Below are 14811 nucleotides of genomic sequence, written 5' to 3' on the forward strand. Positions count from 1 at the left end.
CCCCTCTCCTGCCCAGAATAAAGTGGTGCTTGATTGACTCTCCTTGCCGGTGGACAAGGAGACACGTTTTGATATATATTATTGAGTGTGTTGGGAGGGATTAACCACAGCCCCTCACCTTGAAATGGCTTCAGTTTGATTTCTAATGGAAATGACAGCTGAATACATATATCTCAGTCTTTGCTTTTCTGCATATCTGCCCTTTCCCCAGTAACTTCTGAATTCGCTGACCAATATCAGCAATCTGTAACAGAGGAGTATCAGTCTTTAAGATAATTAAGTTGCTAAATATTCATTAAAGTTGGCCATGAACTACAGGAGAAAGAACCTATTGTCATTTAAAATAACAATGTGGCTCAACACTAACTTGTCCCAGAGAATCCCTCCTGGCAAGGATATTGTGCAAACCCTTTTTTTCCTTCCTACACATGTGGTTTAGCAGAGCAGGATCCAGCCCTAAAAACTGCAATTTCTTCCTAGATTGTTTCTAAGGTGGGGATCCCAGATATGTTATTGCATAGATAATTAACCATCAAACACTTATGAATTCCATCAAATATGGTGCAAGGCTTCATGGACAATGTGCTGTAACATCCTGCCAAATTAAGCAGTTAATTCAAAACTGTAATGGGATCACTAGCAGTGTTACCCAAAACACTAGAAATAATCTAGTGGGATTAGAAAAATTCACTTTACTGTGGGATACGAGGTAGCATCCAAAGGGTTTTCATTAGGTCTTTGCATTGAGTTTAGCATACGTGTTGTTGTTCACATGTTTTATACTCTAACCTCATGCATTTTGTGTGCTCTAGTGTGGCAGCAGCAGCAGCAGCTCTGTCTCACGGAGTTTGCAGGGAGGCATCACCTCACTTTGCAGCCCTGGCCCACAAATATGAGAGAGCAGAGTCTTGAAGCACAGATTGAGCAAGTAGGTGACATCGCTTCATCAGGAGCCCAAACCCCCTTGTGCTGTGACACAGAGAAGGGGTGGGAGTGACAGGCATTCCCTGCTTACCCCCCAGCCCAGAGCTACCACTTAAAACAGATGTCTGTGTAAAAAAGGCCTCACACCTGCCAAACCACCAGCCTCAAGCTTCCTTCCTTGTTTTTTCAGTCCTCAGAATAATAACAGCATTTGTGCAATATGTACTGTGGCCTGTGGTTTTCTCTTTTCCCTGTAGACATGCTGTCAAATCTCCCCAGACCGAAAACTCAGACAGCAAAGCCTTACAAGATGGGAGAAAAGAGGTGAACAGTGAAGCAATATGCACTTTGCTTAGCTGAGTTCACTTTTTAACACCAAAAAAAAGAGGAACAGCATGAGCCAGTGTTGCAGACCTTGCCAGAGAGGCTTTTGAATCTGATAAATAGTAGGAACACTTCATTTGCACGTATTCTGCAGAGCACTAAACTAGAAAAAAAAATCCATTAACAGAGAAGTCATCTTGAATCAGAAACTTTCAAGATTTCATTTTAAACTATGGTGAGAATTTAGTGTTTTATTGCTGCTTTGCTTTTGGTTCCTGTTTTTGATAGCATTGAGAAACGAGGTGCCTTAGGAAGCCACATGGTGTGTAACAGGCAGGATCAGCCTGTATACAAAGGAAGGAAGATGATGTGGCAGGACATTGTTAAGGAAAGATCCTGTTTGTACAGGGAGCTGAAGAATAGTAAACCAGAACAGAACAGGGATGCAGAAAGAGCAGAATTGAAAGGAAATCAATCCAAAATGCTCGTGAATCCTGTTTGTGTGCAGGAGCTCACTAGAGCCACTGAAGCAATTTAAAAATCTGGTTTGTCTTTTCTCAGATTTCTTATCCTGTAGTGGAGGAGAGAGAAGAGGGCAGACACGCTCAGTTGAGTTCCCCTACCACTCTTTCCTCCCATGGCAGTCCTGCAGCAGTGACTCCAGCAGCAGTCAGGTTTGCATCAAAACTGCCAAAGCCGACCAAAAGTTTCTTAACAGTAATTCCTAGCTGTGTTTTATTCCACGGACACTTGTTTTCAAGAACAACTTCTGAAAAGATCCTGTCTATCTTTGTGATTTTTTTAGATGTATTAAAAAAATAAAATCTCTTAGTTTATTTTTGTGAAATAGTTAACTGATTCAATGAGCTTCAATTCCTGATAAGCATTTGCCTGTACTGCAGATACCGTATGTGTAGCAGAGGGAAATGACTTCCCTGCAATATATGCCTATTTCGGATCACATACTCTTTTGTTAGCCTTTTTAAAACACGACCACTTAAGATCATTACACTCTCTAAATAAGTCTCTAACATGATTTTCGGTAAACCCATCTTTTCAAAGTCATATCAAACATCTTGATAACAGGGTATCTTGTCCCTGCAACAGGAGGATTAGCCTGTGAGTAATCTGGGTGGTGCTGCAGCAAGTGTTTTTTTTTTTCTGAATTGATTCAAGCAGTTTATAGTCAAATTTAGAGACCAATATGCGCAAAGCAGCAAAATCCCGCATCCAAAACAAAGCACTTAAAGCTCCTCTTTGCTTGTATATAAGCTTCTTGCATTGGTGTGAACAACTTTGATCTTTGATACAGTAACCAGCTTCCTGCAGTAGGCGGAGAGACATTCTTAACTGTATCTGCAAGCTGTGTCAAGAGTTTATCATAAAGTTGCTGACTCCTAAAATTCAGGCAAGCAGTGCCACAGCACATACTATAAATGACTTTTTTCTCCTGTCCCGCTGGCTGTAAACAAGTTTGATGCAAATTTAGGCAAGGAAAGCACCATGCTAAGGTATTTATTGATTTCTTTGTTGTTGATCTGGTGCTTTGAGTGAACTCCCACTAAAGCCCTCTATAAAAAAGGCAATGCATGAAAATGCCTCTCCCATGAAGTTTGGAATAATTTTAATTGTAACAAGCCAGAGATATTCTAGCACATATCAGAGCCACCCTGGACCCGAGCAAAAACATGATTCTTATCACAAGGCATGCAAATACAGTCAGCCAGTACTGAGTGGGGAGTGAATCATGAATTCAATGAGCTTCAGTTCTTGATAAAATGACTGGGAGAGAAGTAAACGGTCAGAGATATTCTTCTAGGCATTGAGACAAGCCTGTTTGCTCAGGTAGTTTCCATGGGAAATTCACCTGTTTTGAGCTTTGCTATGGGTGATGAATGATATCACTGGATAATTTTGGTCATTCTAATGGCAGGTGCAACATGGGGGAGCAAAGGGAAAGCAAAGGCGGTTAAAATCCCTCACTTGTTTTAGGTACCTCATCTCCTGCTCCTTGTGATGTATCTGCCACCACTCACTTTCTGTGCTGGTGGGGTAGGGTGAGGAGCTACTGGAAACAACCAAAGCTCTTGTGTGGAGCTGCAGTAAGGTGGAACAGTGCCACGGGCTCCACCAGCTCTCTGCCAGGCACAGTGAGGTGCTGTATGGCTTGGAGGTCTCCAGACATAGTTAGGTGCCATATGACCAGGACATCTCAGGACTGTGAGGCTTGTGGGCAGGTATAGGCTCTAGGCAGCAAGTCCCGACTTCCCATGGGGTCTACCTATGAAATGGGAGTAGACCTCTCCTGGATGTTTCTTCCCATGCTGGGGGCACATAAGATGTATGCCACCCCATCACGTACACAGTCCTTTTCAGCACTTGCAGTAAATGACCCAATTCTCTTTGAGGCAGCAGTAGTGCTGCACATTTGAAATTAAAAAAATGCCCCTGCATGCTTCCCAGTCCCTAAGTGCTGATGTCTGAGTATGCTGGGTGGCATTCCAGGAAGGATGGGAGCTCTGGACATGGACTTCAGGTAGCCATTGGCACCAAGGTATGTATCCTCAGGATGTGGTTATGGGCACCTGACAGAACATCAGGAAACGCCTGCCCAGGTCTGCCTCTGCTGCTTCAGTGTTGACTAGGCACATTAAAAGTTTCATTGTGGTAAGGAATGTTCTCTCTTTTCACCATTTTGGTAAACTTGTGCAGCCTCTCTGGGTTTGTATGATGCATGTCTGAAAAAGAAACAGGAAGGAGCTGCAAATGGAAATTTCAAGCTGTCGGCAACAGAGAAAACCCCAACCAATGTCCCATAGTATGGGTGGAAAACCCAGACTGTGCACTTCAGCTTCAAGTGACAAAAGACGCTGAATTTTACATAGTCTTCTGAAATCAGCAAGTACTGGAGTTAGAGTGAAAGAAGTGACTTTGTCTTGGCTGTACTTGCTCCAGGAGAGGGCCTGGGTTCGAAAATTCCCTGACACATCTCTGCCCTTTGCCTCTGAGTGCTTCCTGAGATGCTGTTCCTCAGGCTGGCCACTCTTTTTTGTTTTGGGGTGGCTGTGGGAGAGGAGCTTACCATGTATAAAAGCTCTGCTGTGCCACTTGCTGATGGGGGACAGAACACACCCTAGTCTGTTTTGTTCACAAGATAAATCACAGTGTCACATTTGTCTTTAGTGTCACAGAGATGTACCAGAAAAAGTTTTAGCCTGTAACTGTATAATGCACGTCCAGCTGCCATGAAAATGCATGTGAATAGAGCAGGGGAAAAGATCTATGATCTGAAAGCCTAATACTTGTATTGTCAAATATTTCTGTATGTACACCTTCACCCCAATCCAGAATGGATCTCCTTGAGCAGATAATTCATGGAGGAGTATTGTTATAGAATTTATGCTGATCTCTGCTTAATTAGTTTCTCACCCAAGGACTGATGAGTGTTTGATCTTGTCACAGGAAAGAGCCACTCCCACCAGCTATATAATTTAACAAATCCACAAACCAAACAAGTTGCCATCCTGCAAAAACCTCATACCTATGAGATTCTTATTCTCCACAAGGTGTGGTTTTCAGGTGGATACTATTGGATTTTTGGATTACTTTGCTAGGCTGAAGGAGATGTGTATCTGTAGAATGATATAAACCCACCCGAGAATAAAAAAATTAGCACTGAAAGTGTGCAAGTTTTGCAGACTTGCAGTGTCCCACAGAGGTGGTTGTTGTGCTAGTCTGCATTAATGCAGGTAAAGGCTTCTTTCTGTGCCTGTGTGAAGACAAGTGAAAACGTGATTGTCCCATAGCATTGATGGTTTGTAAATATAATTTTCTAGAGCTGTGTACTCTAACACTAGACTTGGTGGAATGGAGAGAGGATAATTCTCCTTGAAAAGACTGGATAGTTGAATAGGTGTTCTGTTAAACAAAATGAAAGCAAGAGCAAGGGGTGCTGATCATCAGAGTGCTTTGCAGTTGGCTAAAAGAGCACAAGCATTTTCAGTCCATGGGGAGAGGAAAGGAGAGAGAGGGCAAGTCCAGAATATGTGAAGGTAGGAGCTTCATACAGCCTTGCTGCCAGGCTTGTTTTCTGTGCTAGTGGCCCAGAGAACTGGTAAAACTCAACCAGGATAGTAAAGGCTGTAATCCCAATTCATCATTTATAACCTCCTCGTAGACATGTCTATGCCAGCCTTCTCAGATACAGCCGAGCTGCTGCATTTCACAATCATGGGAAGGGCTTCCCAGCTGCACGCTCCGAACGTTTTGAAGTGACACATGGTGCATTATATTAACTTGGTTCAGACAATCAGCTTTAAACATCTGAATCTGATTTCTTGATGCTAATTCCTCTTGCTCAATCTTTATTTCAGCTGTGTGGAATTCTCAGACCTTTCTGACCCTGACTTATTGTTTCCTGATGTTTTATTGCTAAGTCATTGAGGTTTCAGGGAGGCTGATGTTTCTGAAACGTGCACACCTTTGATTGTATGCATGGCTAGCATGTCAGACCAAACTTTTCATATGCTCTGTGTATATCATTGTCTCCACTGCTGTGTCCTCTGCAATTCCACCATTCAGGGCACTTATCTGCATGCCCCATTAGTGCAGTCCTCCTTAAAATGTGGTTATTATTTAAAGCTTTTCAAAAGCTCAGCCTCTACACAGTACAAAACTTGATCTGAGCCTACGTCCGCTCTTGTCACTCATGTACAGGTTCCATCTGTTCCCCTTTTCCTCTCTCGTTGCTGCTTGCCACATCCAGACCACATGCTGCTTATACATTGTACAATAGACATTTCTGCACACACACTTTTGAAAATGTGGCTCTCAGTGCTTTATTGTTCACATGTGTCTTGTTGCTTCAGGCAAGTTTTATCAGTAATAATTTTGTTGTTTACTGACACATAGAATAAAAGAGGGTACTGTTAAAATGTGACTGGAAGAGAGGAAAAGGACCTTTGATACACCAATTACAGAAGTTCTGCCAGCTTTCTGATCATTATCCCTTGCCACCACTTCCCCAAATTCTGTAGTTGCCGAAGGATAAAGTAAGATCCTAACATCACTTACAGCAATGTAAGGGCTGCTGCACTCTGCATGAGGCTGCTCCATGTTGGTAGCGATTCACCAGCACCTCCTACACTCCTGTGTCTGGTGAGGAGAGAGGTTGGGACCTTTTAGCACTCCCTTCCAGCAAGGCAGCCCTAGCTTCTGCTTTAGATCTCCTTTACAGGTCCCCAGTGTCACCTTTGCAAAATGGTTGTATTCTTCCATTTGGGGGGAAAAGAATTCCCTACAGAAACTCATTCTGGAAGTGGAATCAGTGCTAGGAAGGTCTAGGAAGACACTTCTCTTGCAGGAGCTGAGCTGAGCTCTAGCAGCTAACCCAGTGCGCAGACTGGAGCAAACTCAGAGGTATGCAATGACATGGGAATTAATGCATGCAGATTCCCTGAGAGCCATCTCAGGTCTTTCCCATCACACCTCGCTCCATAGCTGTGGTGAGACTGGAGTATCTGCAAACAGATCACACTGGGTGCAACTCCCAGTAATGTTCGAGTGCCTGCAGCGGGGATGGCATAGAGCTCAATACACTGGATTATTGCCACCCAGGGGTTTCCCACACCAGGAAAATCCCTAGTTGCCCAAAACCTCTGTTTTCCCACCTGGAGAAGCCCAAGGCCTGCCTATGGTGATGATAATTTCTGTTACTGGGGAAACATACAAATGATAGGAATAGACACAGTTTCTATCAGAGAATTGTTCTGATGAAAGCTTTCTCTGCTAAGGACAGTGTCTGCTTCTGACTCAGAGACAGTCTGCTGCTCCCTTCCCAAGCGGAGGGGCAAGCAGCCACACAGCTCCACTTTCATCCTGCATGTGCAACCAGACACTGCGTGCTTGGCACTCAGTCTCCTGGGCATGGCAGAGGGCACACCCTCAAGTGCTGGAGAGCTGATGGCGACACTCTCAGGTGGGAGCACTGCTGAAAAGAAGGCATGAGAACAGGAATATAAAGACCCTTCCGTTTCTGTCCATGGCCTGCAGTGATAGCTCATAGGGTGCCTCATGACTCCCACACCCCTCTGTGACTCCCATTCTACCCAGTCCCCTCTGCAGGTCATCAAAAGTGGCAAGGCCTCTTCCCTCTGCCAAGAGGTGGGGAGGAGCCAGCTTTTGTTTGCACCAAAATACTCATAATTTTCACATACAATTCGCTGAATATTTTGTGTACCACCCTGTACCAAAGTTGAGGCCATTCACTGGCCAGAGGAGAAGCATGAAGGATACAAAAGAAGAGGATGGAGGAGAGCTCATGGCAAGCTCTTATAGATTAGAAAGGAGGCAGGTAGGAACAGAGATTAAGCAAATGCCTTAAAGAGTTATTCAGGAGAAATAAGGGCTTTAAGTGATATTTGACTATGGGAAAGAAATCAGTATCCGTGGTTTCCACTGGTGTTTGGAGTGCTAAAAGCAGAAGTGGTTGCTGAAGTCTGAACAGGAATGTTAGGCTGAGCTCTCAGCTTCCTCCTAAATTGTATGATTTACTGTCTCACTTGAAGAAGAGGTCTTATTTTGTAGAATTTCAGGCTTTTTTGAAACAAATTGCTTTGCGAGCAGTGGAACTAATGGCTCTTGGTTTCCTGTGGGTCTGTGACCATGGCTTCAGTCATCTCCCTTCTCTCCTCTCCTCCTAAAATAAAATGGCTGCAACAAGCCCAACTCTTGCCTTGCTATATGCTCTAAGATCCTTTACTGGGCTGCAGGGAAGTACATATATGCTGTCTGACCAGCTAATGCATACGTGGCCAGCCAGCATGCACATACTCACTAGCCAGGTGACTGCTGGCTGCAATTCTTTAACTGAGGTCTCTATCCCTCACCCAGCCATCAGTTTGCACAAAATTTGGGAAAGAAATCAATAGCTTTTGAAACATCTACCTTTCCCTTGTGAAATCAGGTAAAAATTATTGATGGAGCTGGACAGACAGATTGAATCTGAGCTAAAAAGGTTTTGTTGTATCAGCTTTGGATGTACATGTAGGACATTAGTCTAGGTTCTGGAATTCATTTGTCTCTCTCTCTTTTTCAGCTATTTTTAACCTGGATGTGTTCTGTGATTTGTTTCCCACACAGCATTGAAACTGGCACAGCTGAGGGGTGAGTGAGTGGTGGGAGAGGGGAAAGGGGAATCAAGGGATGCTTATGTTGGCGCTGCTGCTGAAAGAAGTGCAGCATCAAACTATAGCCTCTCAGATCTGTATAATGTGGAATTCCACACCACCCCATGGAAAAATTGTGACTATAAATATATTCACATCTCAAAGTGCTCAGATATAGGGCAAAAAGAGCCAGAAAAATCGAGACATATTGTAAAAACACTCAGCAGAAACAGTGGCTAGTTTTGAAATGTAATGTTTTCTGTCATAGTTCAACATCTCAGTACTGCCCATATTCCTGTGTGAATATCTCTAGATGTCTCTCTGTACAGGATCTCATAAGAGAAATCCTGTTTGTAGTAGCTCAGTCTGTACAGACTGCATATCAACTCAGAAACCCTTTATCTTAGTTACTGTACATACAAACCTTGAGCTCCGAAGAACAGAGGTTTGATCTGGAAAATACATAGGAAAAAGCTTCTTGAGCATTAATTTACAAAAGGAGACCTCTAATTGTGAAGTGTTTCTTCAGTCAACTATAGATGATTATAATGTGTGAGATCTGCTTTTTCACCCTGTGTTCTGTTTAACACTGTTTGTTAGACATGAAAGGAAAAGAGGATTAAAAGGGAGAGATGGTATTATAAACAACCCTTTAGGGGAGGTGGGAAAACAACAGTAACTCCCTCAGAAAGAACACAGGGATGCCCTTAGGAAAAGGTTTTCAAAGTGTCCTGCATTTGAAAGTTAATGAGGAAATTAATCTCAAATATTACTTTAAAGACTGACAGTGCCATCTTTAAGATCTCAAGCATGCACCACAACTGAGAAGAGACAAAGGGAATTTTTAATGGGCAATAAATGGACTAATATTTTTGGATGCAAAGCTACAGGCATGTTAGTTCTGATGGGATGTGGGTTTGTTCTGTATTTCCTGGCACTGTGACTTTATTGGGTTTTCTTGCTTTACACTGTCTTTTGATGAGGCACCGCTTTTTCCTTTAAAAAGTAAAAAAATGTGGTCTTAGTCAGTAATCCTTCTTTGAGTTACTGTAAGTCCATTGAGTATAGAGTTTGATGATGTGGGGATTGTGTAGGTATGTGCCAAACCATATCACAGCTATTCTGTGATGCCTCAGTTCACACCTAGCTCAGGTGGCTTGGTCATTTCTGCCCCTGCAGTGTTGCAAGACCACCTTGTGTAGGTGCCTCCCACACAAGTGAGAGGCTGGCAGGCAGGCAGCAACACCCCTTTCCACCAGAAGATAACAGCACAGGCACTCCTAACCCTGCTGCAGGCATGCCCCTGTCATCTCCGGTGGATCCCAGCCAACGTCCTAGACTTGACAACTTTCTTCGGAGCAGTCTCAAGGTGTCCCATACTGCTGCACTTAAAATGACCAATCTTGGTTACCATGTTCCTGGATGTCAGGCATTTTGGAGGAAAGCTGGTCTTATCTAGAGCTTTTGTACAGCTCCTGTCACTGCCTCTTGACCCTTGGGCCTTTGTGGCCACAGAAGGAGCCGTAGCAGGAATTCCCAAAGGCAGGTCTTCCTTTCCTTCACCCAGAGCTACCTGCCTACAATCATTCAAAACCCCACTGATGTCTTCCAAACCCTTTACCCACCCAGGGTTCTCAAAAACCAAACACCTGTTCCCAGCTGACTCTTACTTTTCCTTATACCTCAGAAATGCATGAGCCATTTCACAAACCTCCTTCCTATTCCCCATTTCTCCACAAACTCCTCTGCCATTAGCACAACATTGAGACAGACCTGCTTACACCAGCATATGTTGACAGCCAAAAAAAAAAGGAGAGAATCAGTTCCCTGAGTTTAGAGACAAGGACATGAGGAAGCACATGCCCAGCCTTGAGAAAGTGCATCAATAGCCCTTCCGCCCTGTAATCACAGCTGCTTTTTGGCTCACTAATCCTATTCCTAAGGATCAGCCACCACCTTCCAGTACTTTCTCAGTGGATAAAAAACACTTAGTTTAACTTTTCTGCTCAGCTGTTATGTACTACCTCTTCCAGAGCAACTAACATCCCAGTCTGCTCACACTTTTATGCCAGACCCTGACTCTCAGAGCTATGGGTTGTACTGCTCCTTAAAAACCTCCCATCCTTCTTTCAGTGCTCAGCCTCTCTCCATGAGACATCCTGACCTAGTGCACCATCTGCCCTCTCTGCAGGAGAGGTGCCTGTGGCCTGCACAGATCATATGACTTGTGTCCTTGCAAGCTTGAATACTTCAATGCTTGGACAGAGAGACAAGCTTGGCTCCTCTATGTCCTCTACCTCCCTTCTCAGGGCATTTTTCAATACATTCCCAGTCTCCCCCCTCTCATTAGCTTCTGGTTTAGTCTTGCTGGAGCTTATCCCTATCTAAACGACAGGCTGCCAAACAGGCACATAACCGTTCATTTGCTAGGTGTATGAATGAAGCCAGTTCTCCTGCCCCATCAGTGAGGACACCATGTTGGATCAGCTCTGCTGTGACTTCTCTTTACCCTTTGGAAGTTATCACCAGCAAAAATGCTAGCTTTATACCATTCAAAAGCAAGAATGTGCTTAGTCCATTTTTCATACACAGGTATACACCTACCTGTGTACGTATGCAGATATATATATATTGGCTCTACTGAGTCCCGTCCTGCTTCTGGCATCATTCTGAGCAACTGGAGCATGAAAATAGAGAAGCAAGAGAATGCTGAGCTGCTCTATGTGTTTATGAGAGAGAGAGACTGCTTGCACCAGTGGCCATGTTCTAGGCAGCCTCAGCCACGGGCGCTCGGAGGACACAGCTAACTGGCACAAGGCTCTAGCCAAGCTTGTTGTGACCCTCTGGAAAAACTCAGTAATTCAGCTTTCATCTGGCTGATAAAGTTGGTATTGTGAAGAAACCAGAAATACTAGTCCTGCTCAAGAGCTGTGCTGTGCCCCAGGCGAGAATACGAACACAGCCTTCTCCATCCAAATTATAGTGAAACAATCAGGTATTCTCAGCGCAGCCCCAGGTGAAAAAGCCTTGCTCACTGGGGGTGCATGCAGTGTGTGGCTCCAAGGGCAATAATGTGAGACTGAGGACAGGTGGAGCAAGGGAACACAAACCTATCCTATAAAGGATTTTCTCATGGTGCAGAACCAAAGAGGAGTGTCAGCACCATGCCTTCCTTAGGTGAAAGTCAGGTCATCTCGATGCCTCGTTGGATTTGATTCACCAAGAACAGCATCGAATTCAGCACAAGGTGAAGCATAGAGGAATTGCATGGGCAGGTGTATGCAGAGAAGCAGATGGAAAAGGTGGGTGATCCAATACTGTTATGACAAGCATTGAAGAAAGAGGAAGAGTTTGAAGAGGGCTAGAAAAAAACTCAAAATTCTCCTTACCATGCATGAGATCACATGTAGAACAAGGTTAAGTCTTGGACATTTTAGTGGGAGGAGGAAGCCTCCCAAGCTAAAAACTGTTCCCATTTCCAGTTCTCATCCACTGCCCAAAGAATCATGGCAAGCATCAATATCAAGTGTGAAACACCATCCCTAGTAGATATCAATGTAGCGATCCTTAAATTCTAGAAAATGCCAAATTCCATCATAGCCCAGGGGATGTCCAGTTTCCCAGCTTGTTTCCTGCTCCTTCTGTGCCTTGACTTGTGCTACAGATGGATTTATTCTTCAGAAAAAGACACTGGGACTGAACAAAACAGTCCTGTTATCATTCCTGAAAAACCACACTCTGACATCCCTTTCCTCCAGTCCCCTCACTGCAAGTGTGGTGCCAGGCATAGGTCATCTCTCCAAGTGCAGGTGTCAAACTCAGACAAAAAGAAAAAAAGCTCAGGGACTCCAGTAAGTGTACCATCTGGATCTCCACTGACTGTAAAAGGCAAGCTACGTTCCAGGACTCCCTAAGACCTCCCAGAAACCCTGTGGATGCACAGTTGGACACCTAAAGCCAGACTTATAACATGCTCCAGAAAAGTAACAGGTTTTGTGAGTGTGTCACGTCCTGCTATAGCAGGGACTGTTTGGCACATATTTGAGAGGGAACACATCTAGACTCCTAACTCTATTCCTGTCCAGAACTGGTGTGTATTTTAACTTGGACAGTGCCCAATCTGCAGAGTTAATGTTTTCCACATAAAAATGCCTGATTGGTAAACTTCCAAGAAGTTCTATTTCTGATTCAATGAAGAATGGCAGCTTTCCATGGAACTTACTTTCCTTCTTTCCTCCTTTCTTTCCCCACACCCCAAAATAAGATTCCTAAAAAATCCATAAATTTTCATTTGGAAATTCCTCATGGATGTCAGAGTTCAATTGTCCTGTTCTGCAGGAGGTGGGATAGTTTCTTTAGAAGTCCTTTTGTACCTTGAAAAAATACTGGGGTTGGAGGCAGGGCGGTGTCCCATCTTTACCTTTTTGTTGAACTGTTTTTCCCTCCTCTTGAAGAGAGTGCAGAAGAGGGTCTGCTGTAGACTTCTGTAAACTCTCACGGTTTTTAACACTGTGCTGCTGTTCCTGAGGCCATATGGTCACTCGTGACCATGAAAGATGAGGGGCAGAATCACAGCTGTGGAGAAGCCACTGGGGTTCACCTCTCCATGATCAGAATACAAATCTGCTGATGTATGATTGCCTCCAAGTGGGAGATACACACAGATCTTAGAGAAAACCTCTTGTTCTCCTGCATCCAGGTTTACTCCCTTCTGCATACAACTTGTCCCACAGCCTATGGGCCATGTCCTAAATAGCTGAAATTTACAGGAGTATGCCATCTTCTTATCAGCTCCCACACTGTGATACATTGCTGTACTTGTTTTGTCCCATTCTATGTCTCCAGAGTTCTCAGCAAGCAAGAACTGAGCTCCTTCCAAGTCGTAAGGATGCTCACTTGTTCACTCCCTCACAACCAGAAATCACTTTGGCCAACAGCCAGGACGGCAATAAGGGCCAGGCACATACCCAGGCAGCTTAAAAACACCTCAGCTTTGGGAAATCCTGCTGGGCTGTAAAAGCTGCCACAAACCCAAATCATATCAAGCAAGGCCTGTCTGATAATTCTTTGGCATAATCCCCAAACTGACTGAACTGCTTTTCCATACAGAGTATTTCCAGGTGGGTTATTAGATCTTGTATCCCTTCCATCTTGTATCCTCTCATGGTTGAAAAAGACATTCCTTAGAACAAGCTATTTTTAAAAGAAAATAGCAAATATTCTCCTTTATATTTCTGGCTCCTCTAAACTAGAAGGATACTTTGCAAGACACAAATTGGTCCTACTGAGTAGCACAGGGGTCTTCCCATAGTGCCTGTGCCTGACTTTCAGCTAGGGAGATAATTTTTATTTTTGTAAGGAGATTGATGCTGGTACAACTATCAGTGTGAACAGTTATGCAAGTATGAAGGGTCATACCCTGTTAAATTTAGTTTCCCTTCCTGTATTTTTATAGCAGCATCACTGCAGCCACATTTCAGTCTGTGCTGCTTTAATTGTACCAGAAGAGTTAAAAGGAAAGAGCTGAGCCAAGCATGTCCCACAGCTGGTTGCTGGCTGAGCAGTGTGGGTTGCAATGTGAGGAGGCAGGAGCCTGGCTCTAAGGAGCTCTTCCAGCTTCAGGTATGCACAGTTGTGCTGTTTTACATGTGTGCACATGAGATTCATCAGTAAAGCTTAGCTTTGCCAAAATAGCTGCATCTACATGAAGACCTCATGGTGTAAGACAAGCTTTGATTGCTTTCTGTCTGGGAGGGCTGTTTTGCTGCACTCCCTGTGATGAATTGGGCAGGTAGACCATTTGCTGACCTTCTGTTATTTTGGCCCATTGCAATAATCTGTGTCTAACGTGAACAGGATTGTTGAAAATAGACCACAAGTATTGAATGACAGAAGTAGGTAAAGAAAATAGACCACAAGTATTGAATGACAGAAGTAGGTAAAGAAAAGAGAGAAAAGATAGGATTTTCATTTGAAAATTGTAAAAAAGGGGGCAAAAAAGTGTTTTGTTGGTTGATTTGAGTCTTTGGGGTCTCTGCTACCCCAGAAAACAAAGAGAGGTAGAGACAGAACAGTATGAAAGTCATAGGTTTCTGTGAGTTAAAACGAACTGTTTCACTTTGAGACACTTTCAGACAAGATGATTTTGACATGTGTCTTTGGAAAAAAATAACCCACTGTGACCAGTAAAATGTGACCAGGCAGTGAGCAATCTGGGTTTGAGGCAGTGCTGCTGGTGCAACCCCTGTCTCCAGGGAGGCCTGCTTTGCAGCACGCGCCTGCCAGCCAGGATTTCTTCCATACCGCTGCTGGGAAGAGGCAGGTGTTGATGGGAGCGCTGTCAGCTGCGTGATGCCTCGGCAAGCCTGTGCTCCCGGCTGCGGTGAGGTTACGAGGG

At 44.1% G+C, this 14811-nt stretch overlaps 1 long non-coding RNA gene across 8 annotated transcripts in view; it reads left to right on the forward strand.

Annotated features, from left to right (window-relative positions):
- Nucleotides 1-14811, forward strand: part of LOC135409639 (uncharacterized) — a 78439-nt gene that overhangs the window by 21052 nt on the left and 42576 nt on the right. For all 8 annotated transcript variants that reach the window (XR_010428286.1, XR_010428291.1, XR_010428287.1 and 5 more), the window contains one exon: nt 8345-8412. This is a non-coding gene — a long non-coding RNA (uncharacterized LOC135409639). The remainder of the gene's footprint in view (nt 1-8344; nt 8413-14811) is intronic.

The sequence above is a fragment of the Pseudopipra pipra genome, chromosome 2, assembly GCF_036250125.1.
Source record: "Pseudopipra pipra isolate bDixPip1 chromosome 2, bDixPip1.hap1, whole genome shotgun sequence".
NCBI lineage: Eukaryota > Metazoa > Chordata > Aves > Passeriformes > Pipridae > Pseudopipra > Pseudopipra pipra.